The 23791-nt window shown below is 41.4% G+C and overlaps 1 pseudogene; it reads left to right on the forward strand.

The window, feature by feature from the left end:
• LOC131224306 (taxadiene 5-alpha hydroxylase-like) overlaps positions 1-23791 on the forward strand; it is a 95915-nt pseudogene that overhangs the window by 61800 nt on the left and 10324 nt on the right.

The following is a 23791-nucleotide window of genomic DNA, read 5'->3' on the forward strand; positions in this document are numbered from 1 at the left end:
CATTTACAAACTGGTCAAACTCAGCCTAGCTTACAGCCCCCTACCCTCGGGCAGATAAGGCCACATCCCGTTCCAACCAACCACGATTAGTGGGAGACGCCGCCTACTGGTATTCGGCACTCGAGCGGTCATGTTATCCACCCAGTCTCGATGTTGGAGAATCCATTGGTACCAAGAGGGTTTAGGGACTTTTACCCATGGACATACTAAATACCCATATGCTAGAACCAAACATTTTTGGCATCCCATCTGGTCATCCATGATATGCCTGTGGAGGTCACAGCCCTGATGTCATTAGGGCGTAAAGTGATCATGTCACATAAAATGTGAGATGCATAAATCATATTATCTAGTCATGCATCAAACCTGCATGTACCGCATGATTATGTGGGGCAACTCCGTCTCACAAGGAGTTCCCTAAATGTCTCCGCCCAATGGCAAATGCTATGATCAATCATCCCTCACAACATGTATACAAATATGTGTATGGGCATATGTCATGATGTTATACTAAGCATGTTCTCAGATATATATCAGACAACAATAGACCACAATCGGCCTCAACTGGTATATCACATACAAGAAGTAGGAGCTAAACGACTTGCCCCTTCTACATCTATAGGAGTCCATGTGGTATGTCCCATGTTATATTAACATTAACTTTCCAAAGTACTAATATATCATATATCCCAAGACAGGGTCCACTGAAAGGATGGTGGATCTAACCCATACATTAAGGTAGTCTCCACACAGTGGATATACCAAATCTAGTATCACATATTCTTCCATCTATGGCAATAGGTGACGATGTATTCTCCTATAGATAGTGGATGATCTAGATGACGTACTTACTCCAAGGATGGGCCTCATGGGGTGAGTCAATGGGTATACAACAAGGTAATTTAAGGGGATGAGTTTAAGTACAATAAGTGGGCTTCCTCACCCTCTCTATCATGCAATAAACTAGGCTTTCTTATGGGGCTCAATACGTACACAAGGTGGGCTCCAAGGTGTGGATAATCCTACAAGGCATGGTAGAAAGCACCATCATCAATGGGGACCCAACGGTTTGGGTTAGCCTAATAAGGTAAGTGTAACGCCCTGAAATTCGGGGGTCGAGCATAACTTAGCTCCCGAGTTCCAAAACATCACTTATATAACATATTTAATGAAGGATGTATGTTGACTGTATTAGTGCACAAAACATGGAATAGATTAAGCCAAAACACAGATATGATTCAGGGATAAGTGAATAAAGCAAGCGGAAGACTTATAGTAAAATATGTGTATAAGTGTAAACCCCTGAATTACATATACAAGCCAGATCGTATGAAAGTGTTATTTAACAAAATTATAAGTATCAAGTTACATCATTTGAGTTTCCAAAATAATCCCATAGATCCCGCGCATCAGACCCAAGCTCGCTAGAACCCATCTGAAAACTGCATATAGGAGAAGGCAGTCTCGTCGTCATCCAGCTCCCGCTCTGCCTCAGAAGTCGCATCCACATCTGCAACATCAGAGCCTAAGACAGAGTCTGGTGGGTGTTTAACACCGCCCTAGAAACGTGGGAGTGAGTGATCAACTCAGTGGAACAATAAGGCACTGGTTAACATGTTATCAGTTCAATCAAGCAGTAATGATAAAGCAGAACAATTAAATAAATCCTAAGTACTCTTGTTAATGTAAGGATATATGCAATATGATGCGTGCCCTCACGCGTATACCCTCAGCGTCTTCATCTTACGTTACGCATGACATCGCCTCAAAGTGCGCCACATCTACAAAGCACATGCAAATGCGGTGCATGGATATGATTACCAAGTTGTTATTAGTCCATTTCACACAGCAGGATTGGGAAGCTAAGATACCTTCCTCATATCACCATCCAAACAGTGATCCATACTAGGGTCGTCAATCCTAGACATCTCATACGGTCATATGTTTGAGGTCGTAGTAAAGGGCTTGTCACCAATCAATGCACGCCTTTCATGCCTTTACTACCACAGATCGGCTCGTCACCTCATTGCGGTATCCAGGTATGCTCGAGGTCACTACAAAGGGCTCGTCACCAATCAATGTAGGCTGACAGCAAGAATATAGTGTCCCATACCACCATAATCGGCTCATGAGTTTTGTTGCTCATTGGTCACTACGGGGAGGCTCGTCACCCCAGCGTAGGCCGACAGCTCGACCACGGTGTCCCATACCACCATGTCCGGTGCATGAGTCTTAGCGGATCAAGTACCATAGTTAATAGGATGTCACTGGTAAGTTCGGTACCCTAGATTCAAGCAATAGCGTCCATACATGGTAAACATACATTGTACAATCGGGTTACTTGACGAACTCGACTAGCACGAGCGCATGTTGAATTGAACGACATAGAGTGCGCAAACACTCCGCGTGGCCAAACCACTGCCGACAACTCTAATACTACTCGGGTTCGTCCAATACGTCCTACGTGGCGAAAGCAATCTCAACCACGAATATAGGGTCAATTACCGATTTCCTGGACTAAGGCATAGTCCCAAACACCTTACGCTACTACAGATATTCATATGGAATGTAAAACAGTAATGGAACAACAACTCAAATCATGGTACATACGCATCTGAAGAATATCAACTTAACATAAATGTAAGCATAGGAAATGCTTGAATTGAAATAACTTGGAATATAACTGCATAAAGGAAATCATGCGCATCAATAGGAGTGTTGAGAATCACCTCTCAACGCCCACTACTAGTGTAATAAGTTACACTTTAGATCATTCATGCATTTCTACAAACACTTAGCATACATGGAACAACATAAATGACGTATGTTGGAATACATGCACTTAGACAATTCCTTTTACCAAGGAGTCGTCATACATGCATCTAGCATACATACATGACAAATAATCATGGCAAACACAAGTGCATAATTTATACGTATACGGTACTTTATAAATACACTTAGAATACACAAATCTCAATATAGCACATGCATATCAGGAAAGCAATGTAAACACAACATTTGGCGTGCAGAATCTCATCCATAACAAGAATAAATCATTAACTGGGATTGAAAGCCTTGAAAACCATAACCTATACACTTAAAGTCCGCACCTTAAGCGAAGAAAGAACCACCGAACTGATTTAGACGAGTTGTCTTCGTCAACGGCGCTAGAATACCCTAAAATAAGGATAGAAATGAGATACAACACCTCCAAAACTAATCTAAGCTCTAACACAGGTTAGGGTTAGGTTAACTTACCCCAAAAGGAACTCAGAACCGTCAGAAGAACGATTCAAAGTGAAGGTTCAAAGATGAAGAAGAACAAGGAAGAATCCAATATGATTCACCAACTTATCTCTCTCACTTTCTCTCTCTTTTCCACTCTCTTTCCAAGCTAGGGTTAGAGAAAATCGTATGGAAAAGAGAGCTAGGGTTTAAGGACTATAAATAGGCCTATTATTGATGAAAATAACCCTAGGGACAAGGTATACTTAGGTTATAACCAAAGTAAGCCTCTCTCGATCCAACGAAGCACTTCTGGTGGGCCTATAACCACGAAAGGTTGGACTTAAGCTCACTGACCATGGATCTAGGTCAAGATGAGTTTTCATCCCGACCGGCTCTTCAGATCAGCCGTGGTGGACCACACTCAATTCAACGGTCACGGAATCTCGATCAGGTCCGCAAGCACTAGGATATGTCTGGGCCAACTATCCTGATCAGAGGGTGAAATTGGGTCAGAATCCAACGGTCAGAATGCTTAAAATCGTCGCGCAAGCGACACGACTCAGATTTCATAAAAGCTTAATAAATTCCAACCGTTCTCACACTCTTCACTTCGAGCTCAAACAAATCGACCCAGAACATCACATGGACTTGACTTTCGAGGTGATGGTCAAGCCCAACTCGGTGACCGCAACAGCCTAAGATCATCGCCATCGGACTTTCGACGCGCGGTCCAGGTCCGATCCAGATCTTCCAAAAATTCCCCAGAACAACTGGATTTAGCGATGGATCCCAGGTTTCAGAGTAACGTAGCGCTCACTAATCTACACGTTTAGAGCCATGCAGATACAATTTAAAGTGATTGATGCGAATTTCACAAGCAATCGAGTAAAGCGCTAATTACCCCAAAAACAACTACTTAAGGAAAGATTAGCACAGAAAATCCAAGGTCGTTACAGTAAGGGTGAAAATGGGCTTAACAATGGGCCCTAGGGAAGTTTACAACGGTGGACATTTAACCACCATTGTCTCCTAGTGTGCGGTCCACTTGGGATTAGAATCTGAATCACAACGGGGGCCCATGGCCCTTATACTATCTAAAAAAATAGATGGATGGTACGTGTACGACACACACATCATGGTGGGCCTATCAAGGTAGCCCCTTATTGGGCGTATAACATATACATCACGGTGGGCCTCTCAGGGCAGCCCACGGCCCTATAATGGATGAACAATGTGTCTAAAACACACACACGTCATGGTGGCCTTGTACGAATGGACAACGTGTATGTAACACATGCATCATAGCAGGCTTTACGATTCAGCCACATGGTGGGACGCCCTAGCCCAGCTATTGCTGGTGGGCGCCCACCTGAATTATGGATCCATTTTATTAGATCTGGACCCACCTCATAGAGTGGGCCCCGAGAAAGTTTGGAGAAGGGTGTGGGGACCCCACACATCAATAATGGGCCCCACACAAATGGCTAGCATGGACTTAAAACACATATATCAATGGGCCCTTGCTAGACGTCTAGTCCACCCAACGAGTTGGGCCTCTAGACGTCCAGTGAATGGACGGCCTGGATACTCCACATACAAGTATAAGGTGGGCCCCACAAGGCACTAATGGGCCCCACAAAAACCATGGGCAACATAGATATACAATGCATACAATAGGTGGGCTGTCTGGTGAGCGGCTAGTCCAACAGCGGCTGGCCCACTAGCGGCTGGGCTTACCGGGCGTCCTACTGATGGATGGCCTGGATAAAACATACACCTCATGGTGGGCCTACCCATTGCAGATGGACCTCACCAGATTCAGCATGGGTACAAAACACATGCATCACGATGGCCAGCTACTGGACGGTCAGTCCAATAGTGTCATCGCCCAGCTGGGCGTCTAGCTAATGGATGGCCTGGACTAAAACACATATATGGTGGGTCTCACTGGATGTGGGCCACCTAGGGAGTGGGTCGGCCACTGGGCCTCTCACAAACATCATAGAGGACCTAAGAAGGTTTCAAATGGTGGGCGTCAACCCATTGCTACCTGCGGTCAGTTGGGCATTGGATCTGCTTCATTCCTAGGCCTATGGCCTGGAATGATATGAAAATTGGATGGACGGTGAGGATGCACCATATGTCAAGGTGGGGTCCACGTGTATGTGGCCCATCAGCTCAATGATCAAGCTGATATGTCAAGGTGGGGTCTCACTGGATGTGGGCCACCTAAGGAGTGGGTCGGCCACTAGGCCTCCCACTAACATCATAGAGGGCCTAAGAAGGTTTCAAATGGTGGGCATCAACCCATTGCTACCTGCGGTCAGTTAGGCGTTGGATCTGCTTCATTCCTAGGCCTATGGCCTGGAATGATATGAAAATTGGATGGACGGTGAGGATGCACCATACGTCAAGGTGGGGTCCATGTGTATGTCGCCCATCAGCTCAATGATCAAGCTGATATTAGTATTTTCCTTTCGTCTAGGCCTACTGCTGGACAACAACCTATTCGATTGCACCTGGCCCATCTGGCCCACGTCCTAACATGATCTCTCCATTGGACGGACAATGTGGATAGAATACACGTCACAGTGGGTATAACACACATACATTAAGGTGGGGTCCACGTCAGTGGGCCACCCCACTCAACTGAGCAAGCTGACATTTGTGTTTTCCACCAGACAGGCTGCCCGTGACGGTCAGCAAGGTGGCCCTGGTTGCTGGATGGTGGGGATAAAATGTGTACGTTAAGGTAGTGTTTACGTGGTGGCCCACCATCATCGGGGTCAAGCTGATATTTGAGTTTTCCCACAACTAGGCCTGCTCGAAAACGGGCAGCTAGGGGGACTGCTGGACCGTGGCAGCAAGGTGGGCCTTGATTTGGAGAGCAGGGGTGTCCCACTAATTGGACAGTGTGGGTCTCATACATTCATCAGGAGGGCCATCAAATAGGAGAGAGAGAGAGAGAGAGTGGTGGAGGGAGCTCCGCCACTATGAGCTCCCTTGACATACAATACATACAACAAGATGGGTCCTAAAATATGTGGGCCCTCAAATTAGCAAATCAAGGTGAGGATGCCATCCCCACCACAAAATTAAGGGTCTAGGTGACCTCTACATATTGGTTATCAAATAAACATCATGGGGGGGGGGGGGGGGCGTCCATGGAGAATGGCCCCATCATGGATTTACACATGTATCATGGTGGCCATTGGCCACACCTTGGGTCCAAAATGGGATCCCTACCATTAACCGGTAGGCCTCACTTGTCCCATAGATAAAATTGACATCTAAACCTACGATGACCCACCTATTGCTCTCCTTCTTGGTTCCTTGGAATCCGTAGCTCCTAAGCTTCCACTTTAATGGTGGATGATGAAGATTGGATGGTTGGATGGTGAGATTGGGTGGTAGGGAGATAGGCCTTGCTTGGGTCATTCTTTCTCTCCTTAGATCTTCTCTCCTCTTGGTTTCTAGGGAATGGGTAGAGAATGAGAGAGAAAGGGGATGGGATGGATTGAAATGAGAGAGGAGGGATGGGTTGTGTAAGAGGAATGATGGGTGTGTAAGAGAGGTGACATGGAAAGTATGGGTTAAGTTGACCTTTGGGATAAGAGGGGATGAGTTACTTGTCTTGGTGGGAAGAGAGGCATGGGTTTGAAATGGTGGTTGTACTTGACTAGTTGATGTGAAACGATGGGTAGAGATTCCTCTCTCCCAAATGAAATCTCTTGGGATTTGCAATGCGTGATGTTTCTTTGAAATATACGTGGGCTCACTACTCCTAGCCTGGGTATTGTATTGGTGTGTAAGACGCGGCATTAGAACCGTGACGACGATGCGGTTGCAAGGGTATAAGTTTCGAGTCGAGTCCCCTCTGATCTTCGGGATGCGACTTAGGGTCGCGTGCAATCGCTGTCTACAGGTCGCCGGTTGCTCGAATTTGATGGAGAGGATAGTGGGAGTTGGTGGAACGGTACGGTACCAGGATACGGGCCTTACAAGGAGAAAGTCTTAAGTGGGACTTAATTTGAATGATGAGAGAAACCAAAAGTTAAATAAGGGAGAGACTCTTGGCGTTTTCCATATCAATCTTAAAAAAGTGTGGGATTAGCCATTTTTAGCACTCTTACGGAAAAAATTGGAGAGAAGATGAGCCAAGGGCATCTACACCCTAAGAGGAATGGACTGATGATTGGAGTTATCCATCAGTAAGATCGAGGATTTCCATATGGTTTGCCTCACACCACTTTGTTCATTTCTAACTTCTTATCCTTGCTTGCTTCATCGAGTGTCCTCATATTTCCATTGACAATGTAAGATGAAAAGTTAAGATCTCTAACTTGTATCAAGAACTTGGCTAATCCAAGTGATCTAAGATATTATACAAGTTTTATTTTGTAAAAAAAATTAAAACATTACATAAATTTTACAGAAAAACAATGGTCAATCTTGACCAATCAATAATAACCACACAAATTTGTAATTTTCAATAATAACCATTAAATCATCATCATTAAAGACATCCAAGCCATGAATTAATATCACATCACATAACACATTATCTACATTAGAATTATGTGCAACAACCCCTTGCATTTACTTTTGTCAATCATGATTTTTTTTCTTTCTTTTTTTTTTTAAAAAAATTAATAATCAGGCCATGCAGTCACTAATTACATTCGGGTAGGCCCAGGATAGCAAAAAAAAAGCCTAGGCTTGCCTATCATATCCCAAAATAATTTCACTAGACATTAACATGGGTTGTTGGACTCCATGACACTCCCAAGCCCCACGAGGGGAAAAGAACCATAAGAGGCTTGAAGAAGATCCGAAACAACTAGGAAAAAATCACTGCATTGCGACACACTTCCCAAGCAAGCTAGACCATTCATCACTCCATTGGTTTCCTTGGGAGCGTAAACAACGGAAATGAAAGCTTTCCTCTTAAGATTTGTGACCTGGGCCTACTAATACCAAAGGACCCACTTCGATGGGGCACCCGAGTTAAAAATTCAATAGCAACCTTGGAGTCACTCTCCATTTGAATCTTGGGGAGCCCCTATCTCACACCCAAGGTGAGCCCCTCCACCAGAGAACAAGCCTCAGCTTGGCCATTGAAGCCCTAACCAAATCCCTTAAAAAAAAGCAAAGATAATCACCCTTATTATCTCTACACACCCCACCACCGCCAGATAAATTGGGATTACCTCTAGAGGAACCATCTACATTGATTTTGAACCAACTCTCCTCCGACTCGATTCACTTGACTACATTAAATAGGGAGAGTGAGGTTGCCCCCAATAAATGGCCAAGGCCTGTAGAGATTGCCATCATAAAACTAAAATGTCCCTAAATTGTGGGAGGAACTGCCCAATCAACCTGAGCTAATGCAGGGTGCAGGAGATAACTCTTGTCATAGGAGTACTACTGAATCAGCTTTCGATTCACTCCTTCCAAATCTCCTAAAAAATGAGGGCAAGGAGAATACCTGATGCAGGGATGAACGTGATGAGGTCGATCACTGTCTTCCTTAAGGATAACTACTCCGAATCCCTGGATCTTCTCTGGACTCCTCACAGAGACTTCCTGAATTCATGAGGAAAAAGTAAGAAAAATATAAATAAATTCTAGAAAATCCATAAATTGATTGATAGATAATAAAAAACAAATTTACAACCCTTTAAATAATGATACCAAACCTTAGAAGAAGTTTTATAATCAAACTCCAACTCAAACTCCCTAAAATTCTAACTTACTATCCATAGTAAATTTACTATTGATAGTAAGTGTCCTATGTGTCTTAACCACATTATTCTCCTAATTTTTCTAAAAAATTTTTATGTTGGACACAACTCCTAAAGCTCAAGAGACGAAGAGTTATAATCAAACTAAAACTTGCTATAAATAGTAAAAATGGAAATAAAATGGATTTTCGACCGTCGATCTAATGGAATCTCGCAAATTCAGCATGGGAAACCCAGCATTGCCAGGTTGGTTGGCTAAAGTAGCATATCCTACCCCAAAATCAACTATCGTACATCGAGTAACTCATTTCGGTTTGCGAGATACGCCTATTGAAGGTTCTGACAGTTTGGATCACCTCCGCCTCTGATCGGGCCTTCTCTGGTCCATCTTGGACATGAAAGTGTTCGTGAACCGCTCTACATCAATAGTGCTCCAAAACAGTCCCCAGTTGAAGCCTTCCTCCACCAAAGAGAGGCTCGACCCAAGATTGAGTGTTGCCTAAGTAAGGGGACATCCCGCTTTTTGGAGAAAAAAATTCCACACCTTAGCTCCCAATTCCCCTGTCATGAAGAGATGTTCCATTGTTTCCTCTGAAAAAGGGAATGTGGGACCACAATATCTACACTTAGATGCAAAGTGAACTCCCTTGGATCGGATCCTATCATCAACCGACTCCACATGTTGCAAGAGCTTCCACACGAACAACGAAATCTTTGAGGGCATCTTAGAGTGTCACACCCACGAGCCCAAGATTTCCTCAATTCCTCTTCTCTAATCAAGTGCCATGATTATCCCACCTAGAAGTTGCCTGATGATGAGCAAGGATACACTTGCTTGTCCCTTCCCGAGGATGTGTAGATCCCTTCTTAGGAGATATACTCCCAAACACTATTTGATAGTATGAGGTAAGTGTATTGGACACCTTGACACTAGCTGGACCAAGGATGTATCGAACTTGCAGATCTTGGATGGAGGCAGGAATCTGGTCGATGAACCTAGCTTTTAACTTGCCAAGGCCTGACTAGTCATTCTTTCGCACGTTCAGGTCCCCACTTCGAACTTGCCATTTGATGTGGTTATCCATCAATGGAAATATGCTGCGAATGCCATTCCAAAATAGGTATTTCACTACTCCTTGTGCCATGACTATATCCGTGATACAATATGAGCATTATTAGTTATGTAATAAGTTGACCAAATACTTTTTCCTTCCCCGTATCTGATTGACTAGGCTAGTTTCAATTGCTAAGACTTCATCACTTCAGCCATTTTTTTAAATACCTAGCCTACCTTTGAATTTTGGGGTTGTAACCTTACACCAATTTACCTAGTGGAGCTTTTTCTTTCCCTCATTCAATCCCTAGAAGAAATATGCGAAACACTTTTCAAGCCTCGAAAAAATTTGCTTCGAAGTTCAGTAACAACCATAGTGTGGATATGAATACTACCCAACACATGATTAATGAGAACGGTTCTCCCTGCTTGAGCAAGGCACCTTCCTCTACATCTTGAAATCTGGTTCCTAATTTTATCAAGCATCGGCTGGAACAAATGCGCTCTAGATCTACCTTTGAAAATTTACACTCCCAAATAATAAAAGGAAGAATATGAGACTGGCATGCCCAGGTATCTTTCTAAGGACCAAATCTTGTTGGGAGAGGACTTGCTAGATGTAAAGTACAAGCTCTTATCAGCATTGATTTTTTGCCTAGAAATATCTTGGTATTTCTGAAGGAAGTCAACCACCACTTTGATGGAGTTATTGCTGCCATTAGTGAATAGAATAGTATCATTCGCAAATAGTAAATGGGAGATTAAAGGGTAGCTTCGCGAGACTTTGAAAGGATGGCGAAAACCCTGAGCTTTTAACCTCTTAAATCCTCCACTTAAAGCTTTTGCTACAATGATGAATAGTCTTGGAGAAAGTGGATTTCCATAGCGGAGGCCCCTAAATGATTTGAAGAAACAACAAGCTTCCTTGTTAAGGAGAACTAAACCAATAACTAAACCAACACTTTTCAACCGGACATATCCATTCTTCGCAGAAGACAAACTTTCTAAGCATTGCTTTGAGGAAGCACCGCTCAACTCTATCATAGACATTTTCCATGTTTAGTTTGACTATGACATTATTACCCCTGACTTTTTTGCCAATATCTCTGATTAGCTCCTAGACTAGAGCTATGCTTTTGGCAATTGGTCTCCCTTGAACGAAAGTGCCTTGTTTATTAAAAATGATCATGGGAAGAAGAACATTCAGCCTAGAAGTAATAGCCTTTGACAAGATTTTATTGATGCAATTACAAAGGCTAATGGGGCAGTAATCAAATAACTCATTTGGAGCTTGTGACTTTGGGATGAGGCATAGGAGAGTTGTCGTTAATGCTTGAGGGAGATTTCCACCACTAAACAAGAATTTCAGCGCTCGAGGCATAGGAGAGTTGTCAATCATGATTAAACATGTATATAGCTTGAATCGACTAGATCTCCCAATTAGCGTGGAAAAAATAAAAAATCGATTATATCACAAAATGGGACCACTCTTGTACCACTTTTGTTGGATTTTTTCAATGATAGCAAAATTTAAACTTATTCAAAATTTCTGATTTATTTATTAGCCCTTGAGATCCCCATTTTGATAATCTCAAGTTTCTAAAATTTGAAACCCTTTAATTAGCAGTTTAGATTTTACTTGAATGTAGAACACATGGTATAAATCTTGAAGTTGTCGATTGTGATCTTCCAAACCAAGAATTGTCTCTCTGATCTATCTCAATTGAAGGAGAGTTGAAAGCCTTTATGTGAGCCTCGATGTAGGGTCAAGGAGACTAGTCTCGTCCATGCAAGTGGATCTCACATGTGAAAACGTGTGATGAGGGATGAAATCGCCCTCTTTTTTACACTTTCTTTCTCTCTCTATACAAGTGATGCCTAAGGGGTGGGTCCTAGGTTCTTTGGCATTTGAGGATGCTTCTCCCTATTGGGATATGATATATTTATAAAGAGGGGTTTAGATTTTTAGGGGTGCACCAATTATAGTAGTCCACCCTATCGTTTTTCATATGCCCCACATCATTAAAATCTCGTGGTCCTACCTTATCTATGCATATATATATCTAATCTAATCCTTCCACAACCATGACCATCCATGAAAGCCCCAATGCTTGGTGGATTATTAGATTTGGACCATCATATTATTACGTATGATGAAAACATTTTTAAGGGTCAAAATAGAATTTTAACGATTAAAATGTTTGTAAAACCATTTAAGTACTGTGCCAATGTTAAAACCACATGATGAAACTTTGATATTTTAGATCTACATTTTAAACAAGCTCCGAAACCAGTTGACCCCCTTTGGGCCATGCGGCGATTAATGGACCCTGATAGATGTGCCCAACCATACCTACTTTTATTAGCTACTTGATGACCTCATAAAGCAAGCCAAAGAATATATAATCAATACCTTAAACCTCATGTCTTCAGGTCCAGGGATTAGTTAGATTCCTATGCACCCTCAAGTCAATCATGGTCTAGTCAAATAGGTCCCATACTAAGGACTTGAACTCGGTACCCAAATGCAAGTGCCCAAAAGTTTTAAACCAATATCTTGTGTCTATGACACACTCACACTCCCATGTGGGGTAGAGCGAAAGGACAACTATTTAAAGTCCCACCCGATGGTGGAGATTGTAAGTGCTAGTATTCTAAGAAACACATGTAGTTGTCAAATTTCGTAGACAAAATACTGGTTAGATCTTTAGCACACTTTAGTCCTTTACGACACTTCATGGATAGTGACTTAACATCACAAGAATAGAAGATTCAGTATGATTGCAAGTGAAAGATCAAGTGTATGCCAACCTTCAAGTAAAATGACCCTACGAAAAGGTCATAGGATATAGGTTTTTATCATGGCCTTTATATGCTTAAAATGTATAAATTTACTGTGGAAATTTATTGATGTTCGTCCAGCCTAACCTCTAGTTCAGCCAGCCAAATTCTATTCGGCTAGCCTAACCTTAGTTTCTGCCAAGTTTACAACAACATAAAAAAAAATTAAATATATGTTGCAAGTTCGGCCAGCTCGACCTTGGGTTCGGCCAGCCAAAATTGGCTTGGGCCAGCCCGAAACTGTCTTGGTTCAAGTTTCCAGCAATAAAAAATTTTCATATTTTGAGGGGATTCGGCCAGCCGAACCCTATATTTGGCCAATCGAAATGCTGATTTGGCTAGCCAAATTTTTGGTCAGGCCAGGCGAATTTTTGATATATCTTATCTCGCAAAATCTAATAGCCATTGGAACAGAATCATTTAAATTCGAATAGCTAAAGATATTCTTAGGCTGACTGAAGTTCCAAATCCTTTGGCTATATATAGATACCTTATCTCATTGTTTTAGAAACAAAAAAGTGTTATAAAACATCCTCAAGAAACGAGAGAAATTAGTTCCTTCCAAAGCTAATTGTGTGGTAATTTTTATTTTGTTTTAGCTTATTCAATTTCCTTTCTCATGTTAGATTTAAATCCATTTAAGAGTAAGCACTACTCGAGATTAGAGAATAGAATCTGCAACTTTTAGGGTTTTATTCTTTGAAAATCTATAGATCCCTAGATCCTTTCTGGTTAAGCATACATTGATTCATCATCATCCAAGAAAGAAGATCGGTGCATTAATCGAATCTTCGACTTCATCAATTATCTTCACATCCATGTTTTGTCCTCTGAAGATAGGTATTTATTTAATTAAATTTCTATCATTAGGGTTTGTTGTGATTGCCTGAAAATCTCATCGGGTTGAGTGGTGGTTAGCTCGTGAAAATCACTAAGAGATTTTATTGTGGTAATCCTGTGAAAATGACAAAATTATAAGAGGTTATTGAAGTGAACCTGTGAAAACCTTGAAAATAGTGGAAAGCCAAAATTATGTGGAGTAGTAATTTTAGGGTTGAAGTAGGTGTGTGTTGAACACCGAACCACTATAATTCTTTGTGTATTTGTGGTGATTGTTTATCTTATTCTATGCCTTTACTATTTTGAAAGATTGATTTCAAAGACGTCGTGAAATAAGGTTGTCCTTCCTAAAGTTATAGGTGAAGGTTGTCCTATGCATTATTTGGATTTAAGGTTTCAATACTTTTTTGCGATTGAGAATATATTTTCCACTATTTATTACTACGAATTAGTTTAGTCCTATTCACTCCCCTCTAGGACATCTGTAGCTCATTTTTCTTAGACTTTCCATCTTGACTCATTGTTAGTCACTCACACAGGGTGACCATATCCATCATCCTAATGATGATAATAAGTACATGTTGGTCCTAAAACCTGCTACATAGTTATAATATAACATGGTATTGACATCTATAGACCACAACTCTCCCTTGGTCTGCATCGTTGTGTTTAATCTCAAGTTCCTAAGGACAACCAGAGGAATACCTTCTCTACTTAACCCATGTTCATGAATGTTTCAAGTTCGTCCTCATTATAAGGCATATTAATTTGTCCATTTAAGACACTTGGTCATCATGATCTATCTTTGAGATCATCAATGTTTCCTCCACATGGCTAGTGGATAGGGCTCATGTTGATTTTTTAGGTCACAACTTCAACAATCCATTTGCCATATTGTTATTGATTTCCATAATTGTACCCAATCTAGAACTAACCTCAATGATCACCTCTTTGCTCGAAGTGTTAGCTAGTATGCTAAAAATTTGGACCAAAGCTTCTCTCCTTATTTCCACTTATGTAGGGCACCAAGGTTCCACTCTCACCAATGACATCTCCTTATGCAAACTTCCATTTAATTTGAATGAAATCATTTCATCTTTATTTTTAAAGCTATCAGGAAGCTCCCCCTATTAATCTTGAGACTAAAATCCCCCCTACGAGATGAACAAATTGCATATACTAACTTTTAAATAGAGAGAGAGAGAGAGAGAGAGAGAGAGAGAGAGAGAGATCCAAGTCATCCAAGCTAGCCATCCCATCCCAACCATCCATCTTCAAGTCATCTATCTCATTCAAGCGATCCATATCAAACCGTTCAAGCCACCCATCTCAAGAAGTCGTCCCATCCAACCTATCCAAGCCATCCCTACAAACCATCCAATCCAATCCTACCCATCCTAAACACACATATGAACAATACAAGTCATCATAGTAGGCCGGATCTTACAGGGTAGGGTTTCGCTAAATATATCTGATCATCTCTTCTACGAAAAGTATTGAGTCTGTTCTCCCTCCTTTCCCCCACGTATTCACCTTATAAAATCACTTTGTGGCTTTTTTCTATTTATTTACTAATACATTGTGATATCTTTCCTCTCTTACACCCACACACTACATGTTTGTATATTTTTTTCTTACTAATTCCATCCATCTGACATATGTTCTGTGTCTTGTCAAGCAATTAGAACCTGGACACATTAGAAATCAGGGATTGGTTTGCCTTTTAATTTGGAATAATAACCGTCTATATCACAGTTGAGCAATAACCTTCTTTTTGGTTGTGATCATAGTTCAACAATGAGCCTCATCGATTTCAGATCTTGTTTATAGCTAAGTCAAGTCCTGATCATCTCCTCGATCATGACTGGAATTAAATAATAAACATATCCTTGGTCATGGCTGCAATCGAGCAATAATGCTTCTTAGTTTCAGATCTTGTCTATAAATAGGTTAGGAAATAATCATTTAGAGCTCAAAATCCCAAGAAAACCTTAAATCTCATAAGGAGACACCATACTTTGTATGGTCGAGAAGGGTGCTTAACCCTTTCCTTCTTCATCACTGAGGCCCTTGGAATTTATAGATACAGACCAATTGTAAGAGTCATTCTAATCGAGGGATTATCTCCTAACTCAAGTAGTTATATGGTAATTAGCTTACCATAGATTATAAGACATTTGGCATGTGGTGCCAATCATCAAATCATACCAATTACAAGAAAATAACACCCCACTGTAGACAACAAAAAGGAGCCTCTTGTGCATGTGTATCCACACGACCTTCTGCAAGACTATCATGAATCAACACCTTTTAAGGCCAAGATTACTCCCTTGAATCAGTCTTCAAACCCTCGACAGTTTGAATGCTTTTCATTCTCTACCCGTGACAGAGCTTCCTTCATCGTGACATGCTGACCACCTACTAACCTCCTGTCAAGTCTTCATTTTGTCATAGAGGACTCTTAATGCCAAAACACCTGCTCTTCCTTGTATCTGGGTTTCTTGGGATGGTGGTCTCAATTATATTCCCAAATTGCCCAAATACGTCTTCTAGATTGTTCAACAATAGGCTGAATAGTATGTTTCTAGCAAAGAGGCTATATGGTCCCTTCTTTGTTTCCAACCTACTACCGGAATCCACTCCTTTCTCTTCTCTATCTAGACTCATCTGGATCATTCTTGATCACCTTAAATATGTAGTTATTAGACATATATATATATATATATATATATATATATATATATATATATATATATATATATATATATATAAGGATAAGTGTTTTTTGAAAAATAATTATACAAATAGGCGCATGGAAAGGTCTCCATACAATTAGCCCACTAGATCATTTCTCATCTTGTTTATATAGGTATGAGTCCCATTTGTATATAATACAGATAAGTGATGCGGATGGCAACCAGTTTGATTGAAATACAACTAAGTGCATGGGAAGGTCTCTATACACTTAGTCCACTAGATCATTTCTCAACTTGTGTATATTGTTACAAGTCCTATATGTAGATAGTATAGATAGGTGATGCGGATGGGCAACCATTTGAAATGCAACTAGGTGCATGGGAAGGTCTTCATACACTTAGCACAACAGGTCATTTCTCAAATTTTTTATATAGTTATCAGACCTAGTGGCATTGGTAGGTTTTTATTCATAGCATAAACACCTATAATACTTATAAATAACGGTTTCAACAAAAATTGGTGGTATGTAACATGTTAGTAGAGTAAAAGTAAAAAATGATAACAAAATTATAACACCCATTCAACAAAACCACTAGACTTCAGCACGGAAGGCAGCTGAAATCTTGTCAATGAGTTTTTTGGAATTGAATTGTTTTTGGTATTTTCTTTAAAAATTTCGTTCTTTCTTTCAAAATAAAAACAAACATATACATGGAAAATCTAATGTTCATCACACTTGTAGCTATGTTAGCTATGCCCCCAATATTTTTAATCACATATGTGACAAGAAATGAAGTGTCTAAATTGTATATTCGCGATAATCTGAACTTTTTGAACTTTAGTTATTTTGTTACAAAAATCCACTTTTACGAGCTATCAAATGGTTAACATCACCTGATCAAAATATTTCTTTGGAATCATAAGCTGCTGATGCTGGGGCCTATTGAATTAATGTTTTAAGATGATTATTGGGGCGGTTTCTTATCTCCTCAATCTTGATTGTCCATGTACTATTAGAATATTGTTTCCATTATCCGATGGGTGCTATTTTTATACTGTGGCCTGCGGATCATGACATTAAATGAATGGACAATCAAGATTGATGATAGGCTGCCCCACACATGACTTATGATGTATGATGATTTGAAACATTCATTAATCTAGGACATCCATGAATGGGTCATGGATTAAAGATCACATGACCCAAAAAATCATGTAAATGACATAAATCTTGTCAGTTCTGTATGACATTTCTTTGGCTAGGATTTTCCAAACATCATGTTTTTGAATTATGGTCCATCTATGTAGCCTTACGATGAATGAATGGTTCAAATCACCATAAACATGCCTAAATTTGGGAGGACAGTGGACACGTCTCATCCCAATCATTGGTCTTGATTACTTATGAAACTAAAGATGTGACATTTGATAGAGCAAAAGAAAATCCCGATGGAGAAGGTAGGGAGTGATGATGGAAAGCTTACATGGGGAGACATGTAGAAGATGAAGTATACATGGCTAGTAGCCCAAGAGCTCATGAGGCTCAGTCCTCCAGTCTCCGGTGGTTTCAGGAGAGCTGTTAAAGATATAACTTTTGGGGGATTTGATATCCCTAAAGGATGGGAGGTAGCACACTTTTATTATGCCTAATTTGACCTCTCCAAGCGGGCCTATTGCGCTGGGCATCCAGATCCATGCATCCTTGGGATCATCCACCATGTAACATTGTGTTGAGCATTAGGGCGGTCCATCATTTTGTTCATGTGTGGACCACCTGATGAGCGACCTGCCTAATTTTTTGGCCATATCATCAATGGGGTGGGGCGTATCTGATGGATGGATTGAATGCCCAACACAAATGCACGCATTTATTCAATTTGTAGGTTTATGTATTATTGAAAGAACACATTTTTTCACTCACTTTCCATTAGCATGAATTGCCCCTTGAGGCCACTTGCAAACATTGAATGTATGGTCCGTCTGTTAAGTGGTATTAGGGATGGATTATGACCCAAAGTTTTAGACAAAAGGGTGATTGCCATCCGTTGGTTTAGTTTAAAGTCAATAGTGACCAAACGGACATGATCAATAGCTTACATTCAACTCCAATCATCTACTCAAGTGGACCCCATGGGGTGATGCTTCTTGGAAAAGGTTGTCTGGCGACTTACACAAGATGAATTCATAATTAAGATATTTTGAAATAATCTCATTGAACTTGTGATAGGTATTTTGGGTCGCAAGTGCTACTCACATGGACAAGAACTTCTTTGATGATCCAGAGAAGTTCGATCTGTCTCACTTTGATGATTCTTTAAAAAAATTTGCTCCATACACATATGTTCCTTTTGGAGGCGGGGCGCGCATGTGCCCCTGTCACGCCCCAGACTCGGTAACCGGACTCACAAGGAACCTGATGGTCGGTTCTGGCCGCAATAGCCTCCGTAGTACCTAATTCTCGGCTCCTGAGGCAGGTTCCGATCCTGGGATCCTAAAAGGAGGATTTTCATAATAGTATAATCATTCCAATATGAGCATACCCAAGATCACAACAAGTATATCTGAGAATAACAAAGGGCACACATCACAAAATTCACTAAGAATTTGAACTTTTACAAGTTTATATCAAGCTCAAAAGGACATATATCAGATAATAGGAAAAGAGAGAAAAATTAGCAACACTGGAGTCCTCAAGCTCAACTCTACTCCACGCTCTGCCTCTACGATGCCTGTCTAGGATCACCTCCACGCATCAATCGTGCATAAGCTTATAGAAGCTTAGAGGGTGGTGAAAGTGTGTGTTAATAGTGCACAGAAGAATAGCAAGAGGTACAAGGAAAGAACATGCTCAATAAGAATATCACTAGCCTTACCAAGGCTTATCATAAATACCATGCAATGAGTATTGGACGCCATACCAAGGCAATGCATGAAGGGGCTTACACAGCCAATGCTAATGCGATGCAAGTAATGCTAGTGCTCATATCCAAACCACATATTAAGTACATTTTCAATTATAAGGAAATCACCGGGGTCCAATACATTACTGAATGACTGCCGCTCTACAGACCCCGCATAGTCAAATGAGCATAAGAGACCTCACTACCCGCCTGTGGACAACTAATCACCAGCAAAGCTCGACGGTAGCGGACCCATTTACGAGCTAGTCGGACATAGCCTAGTGATGCCTCCTCACACCAGGCAAGTAAGGCCACACCCCTATCCAACCGACTACACAACAGTGGGAGTTTCGGCCTAACAGTATAAGGCCCTCATGCGCTCATATATTTCACCCAGTCACGGCGTTGGAGCAGATCCTTAGTACCAAAGAAGTTTTGAAAATTTCACCCATGGGCATCTTATGCACCCGGTATGCTCAAATAATATTTTCGGTGTCCACACATACGACCATCCACAAACGTCCCTGTGGAGGCAAGGCCCTGATGATGCAAGGGCGGTATCATCATGAAATGCGATGGACATGAGTCACACACACAAATGATGCACTAGTCACAGGCACACAATGTGCACAAGGGGAGAAACTCCATCCCTCAATGACGACCACACAATGCAATCAATTCATACAGATGATGCATATGCGTCACGAAATGTAAGTGGGCTACCTGTCTCCATCCTAAGGAGGGTCAAAGTCTATGCGCGTAGACAGGTATTCTAAGAAGAAGAGAAATCCTCTAGTGGGGGCCCAGTAATTTGGGATGGCCCACATGCTAAGAGAGAGCCATGACCCTAAAGAGGGATAGTCCTAGCCAACCCAAGGTGGGCCTTTAACCACCTATAAAGGCCTCTGTAGGCCTACCTTAGGGCCACCAAGGAGGATATCTAACCTCAACTGGGTCTCAAAAAGGTAGCCCGCTACGCATATGATAAGAGATCTAAAGTCTGAGCAATGTATAGTCTAGTGGGCCATACCCCAAGCCCAAATCATAGGCCATGAAGTGGGCCCTCAAGTGAAGTTTGGGCCCAACCATAAGGATCATGGGTTCACTCATTGTGGTGGGCCCAATGGACAACCCATTTTCCTAACATATGGGAAATCCTTATATTTAACACAAGTAAGTTGTGCCTCACATCTCGACCCAAGTATGGATTTATTATAATGGACAAGCAAGGGCTCAACTACTTGAGCATTTGGCCCATAAGACCCATCACAATGGCGAGGTAAATATAGGACCCAAAGGGCCAACAGGCCTATCAAAAGTTCCAGCCCAACTAAGGCTATAAGGCCCATTAAGACTAGCTCGAGAAGAATCCAATTGGAATGGGCCTTTAATCATGCACTAATTAAGCCCAAAAATAAAATTAAAATTGTAAGATAACTGAATTAAATCTTTCCCAAATCTAGTGGGCCATACTGCCCCAAAACAGACATTTCTAGGGCGGCAACATTTGGCCCATTGCTGAATTTCCAGCCCACCTGCTTTCTGGGTTTGTTGGAGTCCAGCAAATAAATTGATTTATAGTATTTATTTTTTGATGACCTACACACATCACTTTGGGTCCCACCAGATGAGAGGGGAATACACAATACATACTAGGAGTGGGCCATGCTGCTGGAATACAGGTCTAGCAATAGCCCAAGGTAGGGGCATCCCATGGTGGGTAGTCCTACGGGCCCAGGTATTTGGCCCAAAACTTACCCAAATTTGCATACCGCACCACGGTTAGCTTGAATGTTGGGTCTAAAAATTTATAGAGTTACACTTGCATGGGTGGCCCATACTCCCACAAAATTTCAGAATTTTTGGATATTCCTAAGTATTTTAATTAATTTAAATAAAACAGTCTGTCTAGAAAATCAGACTGACCTGGACGTCCCAATGTGGTAGGCAAGTCCAGCCCTTGTCACAGTGTGAAAAGGAGTCTATTAGTCCCAAAAGTTTTTAGGTGGATCCCACCATGGGTGTACCACCTCTCTGTAAATTTTCATAATTTTTAGATACTCAAAAGTATTTTAATAAATTCAGGAGTTACAATGTGTCCAGGGTGGAATGTTGCAGGAAATATCTGTTCTGAATTTAGGCCATCCAAATGGGTGGGTTCTGGGCCTTCAAAATTTTTAAAATTTGGACCCAAGTTCCCTCATCAAGTTTACAATAATGTGGGACCTAGAAATATCTCCCACCTTCTTATAAAGTATTTTTAAAATTTGGTTTTTATGGGATTATGCTGCTGGACTGTACAACAGAAATTTATGGCAGTTTAGTATGTTGGCCCACCCCTTTGAATGCCCAAATGGGATCCTTTGGCCCTGAAATTTTGTAGGTAGGTCCTATCGTGGGTGGGACACATCTTGGTAAAAATTTAAAATTTTTGGGATAGTAAAAATATTTTATTTAACTCCTGCAATTTATGGACAGCAAGGTCCAGATTTTTATTTTCCTGCTGCAGCAATGCTGCTGTCCCTGACTTTTGCACCGCATTTGAGTGGGCCCAGGTTTATGTAAATTTAGAAAAATGCAAGGAAAACCTTCCTATACAAGTATACAGGAAGGTAGGGTCCACAAAGGTAGCCCACCATTTCAAAATCAGGCTGATATTTGTGATTTTCCAGCACACACTGTGGCTGGACAGTCCAGAAAAATCTGGAGTGTCCACCCGCCTTGGCCCACCCTTTTGGTTGATCAAACAGGGACGAATGAGGGTGAAATTGGTCATACTTCTAGGTGGGATCCACACCTGCAGAAATAATTAAATAGTGGAGGTAAAAAATCCTCCAAATCAGTCCATAGACTATACCAAAAACAATCCAAAAACAATCCAGAATTTTTCTGGACAGCAAGGTATGTCTTGAAATAACTAATCATAACCACTGATTTAAAGGGAGAAATACCCCATAAGATTAGTGTTGTGGTCCACCTCAGTGGGCCCCACAAACTTCCAGATAAAAATCCCTTCAAAAAACCCATTGCATGCATCCAAATAGGAGCAAATTGGGTGTTAACGTCTAAGGAATGGATAGCCATGGGCATCCACCTTGCTTGGATGGTCTAGATATTCTAGGGCCCCTAAGTGGGCCACACACATCAGAAATGAAGGATAGATTAAGGGAAAAAAAGAAAAATTCAGCCACAAGTTTGGGTCTCCGCCACTATTGAGGCCGTCCCTTCATCACAACAAATACATGTCATGCATTGATTCACATACAAACTAGATCTAGCTCCATGCATGTACTTGGAATTAATCATATAGTGGGAGTGCCTTCTCCCACCAAAATCTATGGTCTAGATGACCCCTACATGACATGCATTAAAAGAAATTGCCATGATGGGGTCCATGGAGAATGACCCCATCCATGGATCATGCATGCAAGAAAATAGGCCATTGGCCTCAATCATGGAGACTGTAATGACCTTGGAAATTTTGTGCTAATCTTTCCTTAAGTAGTTGTTTTGGGGTAATTAGCGCTATACTCGATTGCTTGTGAAATTCACATCAGTCACTTTAAATTGTATCTGCATGGCTCAAAACGTGTAGATTAGTTAGCGCTACGTTACTCTGAAATCTGAGATCCATCGCTAAATTCAGTTGTTCTGGAGAATTTTTGGAAGATCTGGATCGGACTTGGACCGCGCGTCGAAAGTCCGATAGCGATGATCTTAGGCTGTTGCGGTCACTAGGTTGGGCTTGACCATCACCTTGAAAATCAAGTCCAGATGATGTTCTGGGTCGATTTGATTGAGTTCGGAGTGAAGAGTGTGAGAACGGTTGAAATTTAATAAGTTTTTATGAAATCTGAGTCGTGTCGCTTGCGCGACGATTTTAAGCAACCTAACCGTTGGATTCTGACCCAATTTCGCCCTCTGATTAGGGAAGGTGGCCCAGGCATATCCTAGTGCTTGTGGACCTGATCGAGATTCTGTGACCGTTGAATTGAGTGTGGTCCGCCACGGCTGATCTGAAGAGCCGGTCGGTACGAAAACTCAGCCTGACCTAGATCCATGGTCAATGAGCTTAAGTCTGACCTTTCGTGGTTATAGGTCCACCAGAAGTGCTTCGTTGGATCGTAAGAGGCAGGTTTTGGTTATACTTTAAGTATACCTTGGCCCTGGGGTTATTTCCGTCAATATTAGGTCTATTTATAGTCCTTAAACCCTAGCCCTCTTTTCCATACGAATTTTCTCTAACCCTAGCTCGGAGAGAGAGTGGAAAAGAGAGAGATAGTGAGAGAGATAAGTTGGTGAATCATCTTGGATTCTTTCTTGTTCTTCTTTATCTTTGAACCTTCACTTTGAATCGTTGTTCTAACGGTTCTGAGTTCATCTTGGGGTAAGTTAACCTAACCCTAATCTGTGTTAGAGCTTAGATTAGTCTTGGTGTTGTTGTATCTCATTTCTATTCTTCCTTTAGGGTATTCTATCGC

The sequence above is a fragment of the Magnolia sinica genome, chromosome 13 (assembly GCF_029962835.1).
Source record: "Magnolia sinica isolate HGM2019 chromosome 13, MsV1, whole genome shotgun sequence".
Lineage (NCBI taxonomy): Eukaryota > Viridiplantae > Streptophyta > Magnoliopsida > Magnoliales > Magnoliaceae > Magnolia > Magnolia sinica.